The sequence below is a fragment of the Silene latifolia genome, chromosome 4 (genome assembly GCF_048544455.1).
Source record: "Silene latifolia isolate original U9 population chromosome 4, ASM4854445v1, whole genome shotgun sequence".
NCBI classification, from domain to species: domain Eukaryota; kingdom Viridiplantae; phylum Streptophyta; class Magnoliopsida; order Caryophyllales; family Caryophyllaceae; genus Silene; species Silene latifolia.
The window spans coordinates 15,559,067-15,565,669 of record NC_133529.1 but is presented as its reverse complement, the minus strand read 5'-3'; the positions used below and the strand labels follow the sequence as shown (position 1 = coordinate 15,565,669).

The 6,603-nt window shown below is 33.3% G+C and overlaps 1 non-coding gene across 1 annotated transcript; it reads left to right on the top strand.

The window, feature by feature from the left end:
• The first annotated feature begins 5,441 nt into the window (after positions 1 to 5,441).
• Positions 5,442 to 5,637, top strand: LOC141654297 (U2 spliceosomal RNA). Its single transcript, XR_012547858.1, has one exon. It is a non-coding gene; the product is annotated as a U2 spliceosomal RNA (small nuclear RNA).
• The last annotated feature ends 966 nt before the right edge of the window (positions 5,638 to 6,603 follow it).

Sequence of the window (6,603 nt, the reverse complement as noted above, 5' to 3'; positions counted from 1 at the left end):
AGAGTTAACAATTTTCTTATATGGAACGCTATTTATTTTGAACCAATTGCTTATTTATTCTATTTCTCATGATTATGATATATACGTACTTTGTGTTAAATTGTCTCATTGCTAATATTTATTCTGAACAAATAGCTATTTATTTTATTATTCAAGTTTATAAAATTAAAAATGGAACATGAGATTAACTCCTAACAATAGGTTCAAAAGTAAGTAAACATGGGTAAAAAAAAATATCAAAAAGAAATTAATTTGATATTATAAAGGTCAAGAGATCATGAAATTAAAAATCTAATATTTAGGCTCTGTTTCGAAAAAAATAAGCTTAAATTTATCTAATCAAAATTTCATTTATTTTTTTTGTTGTAAGTATTTAGTGGATAAATTATTTACCAAAATAAGCGAAGCGTATGAGAAATAAGCTACCTGTTTTTTTTTTAATACTTCAATTTATAATATCAAATATGGAGTACTTACAATGTCCTTTTATGCCATATTATAAAAAAAAAAAAAATCTTTCTTTCGGTTAGTTTAAAAAGCAATTTTTATTTAATCGGTTAACTGATCGGTTCCGAATTTTCAGTTATCTTTTAAGCTCGTTTTTTAGGTTTCAGTTAATTTTTATAATGAAATATAAGATATAGTATATGAATAATGTGTATGACATTAATATACCATATAATTAGTTACATAGTGTATTTTGAGTATGTAGCACCTACTATTTCGTATTGGTTAAATTACTTGGATATATGCTGGGGGTTTATATGAAATTTTGTAGTAGATGAAATTAGGTGATACTACTAATGCGTGAGTCTACAATCGATCATCAATTCATCATATGAATAACACTGTGAATTGTTCCATGGTTACACAAAAGCTTTGAGTTGTTTAAACCCCCAAATTCTACTTCAGGTTTTCTCGGTTTCATTCCTCCATCTAATGGTCTCCACATTCTTATAGAAAGTAAATTAGTTAAACAAAAATAGTAACATATATAGATTAGTGAAATGTTTTATGTATTGATACCTTGAATGTACACGGAGGCATTTATGTTTATGATTCCTATACACACACTCCAATGATTATTTAGTGACTACATTTTGATGAAATTGTAATTTATACTTCGTGTAATTACGTAAGATTACACTACATCATCTTAACATAACACTTTAATAAATAAATTCATCTTTTATCCGCCAGCTTCTTGAATTTTGATGCGAGAATACAAACTAAAAATGTATGAGACCATAAGTTGGGGAAAATAAATACGATAACTTGAACTATTATGAATTTCTATTATCTATTTGATAATTTTAATCTACTTATATTAGGATAATTTTATTAAAATATATTTGATCTACTTATATTAAGATAATTTTATTAAAATATATTTGATCTACTTATATTAGGATAAGTTTATTAAAATTTGTTTTAAATACTAAGAAATATACTTTTATTAGGATAATTGATAATTTTAATCTACTTATATTAGGATAATTTTATTAAAATATATTTGATCTACTTATATTAAGATAATTTTATTAAAATATATTTGATCTACTTATATTAGGATAAGTTTATTAAAATTTGTTTTAAATACTAAGAAATATACTTTTATTAGGATAATTTTATTTATTTAACTTTTTTCGAAATCTACTTTTGTTAGGATTTCTAAAAAAGTTGGACTCTCTAATATCGCTCGAAAAGTTTCTGCTTTATATATATGTATGTATTGATTGATTAGACGGCAACCATGTCTGTTAAACTCAACTCCGACAACACAAGCAGCAAAATCTTAACCATGTTTCCATCCCGCCACACTAGAATATCATATCGACCGATACAAAAACAATTTTCTTAGATTTCATTGACAACTCAACAGTAATACTAATTAACATCCACTTTTCAGTGATTTATGCATTCCGCAGTAGTTCAGTGGAACGAAGCATGGTACAGTAGTTGATGGTCCAGTGTTCGATTCTCTTTCCAAGTTATTTTAACCAAATGGGTTTGGTGTGGTGGTTGCTCACCTCATCCCTTAACCATGAGGCCAGGGGTTCGATCCTTGCCCATGGGAATGGAGCAAAAATCTCTGGCAGCCATTTACCTCTTCATGAGAGCACCTGCGACGAGGGGATTAGGATTATACACTGTTGTCGACAATAAACCCCGATTTACACCAAAAAAAAAAAAAAAAAAAAAAGAGAGCAACGAAATCGCTACAAATCAAGTCTAGTCAATTAAACCATACAAAAATCAACTAATTAAACAATCGAAATAACATTTTACAATTGCGACAGTTAAAATGCTAATCAAACCGTATTTCTCACCCGACGAAGAATTAGTATACCTTAACATCGTCTAACATCAACTTTTCAATGAGTTAGCCTACATTTACCACTACAAATCAAATCTAGGTCAATTAATCATTTCACCATCAACTAATTACACAATTGAAGTAATATTTCCCAATTTCAACTATTATAAAATGATTGCGATTATTTGTGTTTGCAAAGCGAATTGCCATCCGGATACAATATCAATAATCAAATCAAATCCTCCCTTAAAACGACATTATAAACAAGCAGAAACCAATACACTTGAATACTTGACTAAATCCAGCAACAGGATAAAATTGTCCATAGAATTAGCACCACCTGAGGTGGTGTGATACTTACCTGTGTCGAGTGAATAGAAGACAACCTCATTATCCTTACGCAATGACAAATATATTCTATTTTTCATCGCATTTTTTTCTAACTTAATGGAAAAAGACGATACAGGACTAATGAACAAGACGTGTTGTCCCAAGGTATCTAGTCTCATCCAACAATTGTCTGAAAAGTCGAATTTAAACACTTTAATCTAGCTTCCATCTTCCCCAATAAAGTCCGGGACAAGTTATCCATAAAGCTCAATTTCTTCTTCTAAAAATTCTAATTCACCCAGGCAACCATAGATTATGATTATCTCACATGACTCTTCTGTAAGTCCAGTTTTTATAGTATCTGTAGATTCTCATAGGATATATTTGCGATGTAATTTTATTTCGAGGGTCACTGCGTTCGATATTTATAGAGTTTGGAATTTTGATGATCGTGATTCGTGAACGGAGTTTGGATGACCAAGGAATCATAAACTCAAGCTCTCCAGTCGAGTTTAGATAATTCATGAAATTCCCAAACAGTCGTCACACAAGTTATGATGGACAAAGTGATTTGGAGTAAGCATCCTTGTAGCAATTACGATTACAATAATTTATGATAAAATCGTCTCAACTATACATATCAAACATTTGTAACCATGCTCACAAAGACTCACTCTCTTAATTAACTTACGATCAGAAACCATAATTACGGATCAAACTTTTCCTAGATGGTTTAAATCTGAAACCATAAATACATATCAAAAACATATGTATAGTACTCCGTATGACCGTTTCTAATTTGATAGAAAGCCAATTACATTGTCCTCGAACGGAAAAGTAAATACTGTACTATAAGATCATATCTATGGCGAATCTTGAGCTTCTTAGTTCCCGGTGACCCTAAAGGGTAGACTTGATAGTACTAAGCTCTCGACATACCTATAAATCCTATAATTTAAAGTTTTATGGAAAGTTCTTGCAAGATCTCTAACCCGACTATTCTTCAAATCATACGACTTGATGCTCAATCCGTCCTTGGCATACAATAACTTCCCATTGCCCGTCAAAGACAAGGGTTTACCGTATTTTAACGTAAATGTGTAATATTCCATCCATGAATTTTACCGTAATCTTTCATAGCCCATATATCATGTTCGTTTAATTATTCAAAGCTCGTTATTACTTTATCCGTCTCAATTAATAGTAACGCTAACGGGACAACTTGATATTAAATGTTATCGACAGAGAGATGAGATACATATGTATAGTACTCCGTATGACCGTATCAAATATTAAATGTTAGGCCAAGTGCTTTTTAACAAGAAAATTAACATACCCTGACAACTTTCATGGTACAATGTCTATGAATCATATGGGGAGTCTTGAGCTTTTAAGTTCTCTGGGACCCTAACGGGACAACTTGATATTAAGTAATGCATATCAGCATATGCCTATTAATTGGCCCTTTAGATGTCAAGAGATGGAGATTAATTCGTAATATTATATTGACCATTCTTAGTAATATGTTGTATACCTTTTCTAATTCACAGAGATAATTATTCAAAGCTCATTATTACTTTTTCTGTATCAATTAATAGTAACACTTACATTATTTTGTAAGACAAAAATGAAGCAAACGTAAACCAGTATTTATGACGGAGGAGGTACATAACTACATATATAATATAATAGCAAAAAAATGTCATCTATGTATGACGAACGTTCATTTGTCGACAAACAAACATGAGTGGTGTTGCATGCTAAACTCTATCAGCAGCTCGGTTACGATTTACTACTATAGCAGTACTGTAAAATTGATAAACGGGTTAGTCAGGCCGGGTTTGGTTCGCGTTAATTCCGGGTTTTAAGGAGTTTTGGCCGGGCCGGGCCGGGTTGTTTTGAGTTTGGGTCATTTCGGCTCAGCTGTTATCAAGTTATTTATGATAATAATCAATTTGCAACAATAGACGACATTTGGTCGGGTCAATTTGGGATCGAGTCAAACTCGGGCCTTGTGTTTGGGTTTCGGGTCAGATAATTCAGGCGGGCCAATTGAATCAGATAATTTTGTCCGGTCTAAGCAACAAGTTGAATTCTATTCATTCCATTCTTTTTTGTTAACGTTTCGTATTAATAATATGATCAATGTCTTGCTTTTTTTTAATAGAAAAAATTACTGAGGAAAAATCAATTGATAATCCGTAATAGTCACTTATTAACCGATACGAGGTAAGTTAATAATGAGATGACTCCACACTACCGCATGGATTGACATAAAAAATCTAAATAAATATTTGGAACAATATTCATGTGTGAAAAATACATACTAAGTAGTTTGTTTATTGTTGACTTATAAAAGTTATAATAATGGAAATAATGTTGAGATCGTATCAATAATTATATAGACTTATCCTACCGTATATTTTACAATATGAGTAACGGAATATTATTTGCGGAAATAGAGTCAAGATTACATATATCGACACACTCATGAGTCATACCACCGTGTGTATTCACAATATGAGTACCGTGAACTATTTGTTACTTTTATTATGCTTACTTATTATTAAGTTAAAGAGTGTGAGTGTTTAGCACAATTAAAACAGAAAACAATGTAAAGATAATGACAACTAAGTATTACTCATCATAAAATGAGTTTTATGATACTCCAAAGAAGCAAGACCCGTACTAGGCTGTATCTTCAAATAAGAGGAAAACTATCCCACACCGCTCAGAGAGAAAAAGAGAAGAGCATGATACAATATAAAAACGGAGACAGGCCTAGAATCAACTCATACCTTTCTCGGCCTTTTGGCTAAGATCAAGTGTAGTATCTGTTCTTATCAGTTTAATATCTGATATGTGGACTATTGGTTCACACGATATTAAATTTATTTTTTAAGAGGGGAGGTCCACCAAGGTAGCTTGCTGCCTGGGCCTTCATGCGTCGCCCATGCGTTGCACTATTGCATGGGCCTGGCGCACCTCTCCAATTCCAGTTTAATTTCTGCAATTCTTAGGTCGCATTAGAATCTTGGATCAATTATGGATTTCTGATTGAAGTGAAAACAAGGCTCACAGTAGGGAGGCTGAGTTTGAATAAATCAAGAAACTTTAAGCTCCAAGTTCTGAAGTTGAGTTTGGATTATCATGATGTGATGTGATGAAACCCTCTAAGCTCTCAAGCAGCGTTGGTCGAATAGTGTCAACTTGTGTAAATTGTAAGATTTCAAGCAGCTGGAGGAGGTGACGTGCTCTCAAGAAGTAGTTGTCGGATAATTTGTCAGCCTAGTCGAGTTTGGATGTTCATGAAACCGTTTGCTCTAAGCTCTCAAGTAGTGGAAGGAGGCGACTCATAGGCAGTAGCCTGGTGAAGGGAACCCACCGGAGTCGTAAATTTCCCTCGATAGTTGCTGTAACACCCCCATACTCCAAGTGCCTTACCAGGACCACTCAGGTATGAAGACATCACCATCTCGGTCGCCCGAGGTATGATAATCAAATAGACAAAACGGAAACAACATTTATTATAAGTAGTTTAATGAATAAGTACAATCCTCGAAACCAAACTGAAAGTACAATACATTATTCCAAACTATCTATTCTCAACTGAAATGTAAATAAATGCTAAACTACAGCGGAAGACTCTATCGTCATGTCGTGGCCATCCCAATATCCCGTACTCATCTCTATACTGTTCAATATCTGCTCACCATCCCCGAATGGATCACCGCAGGTTTACAAAACAACACCGGGGTCAGTACTAATCACACAATCAATATGGATAACAACAATAAGACAAACAAACAGCTGAACTGCCACACGCACACACACACACACGCAGCCAACCAACCGTCTCAATCACCGACATCCACCACTACCGCCAGCTGGGGGACCGCGCCTGTTCCCACCTAAGCCCCGCTCATCGCATTTGAGCGATAACCCCGTCCATTAAT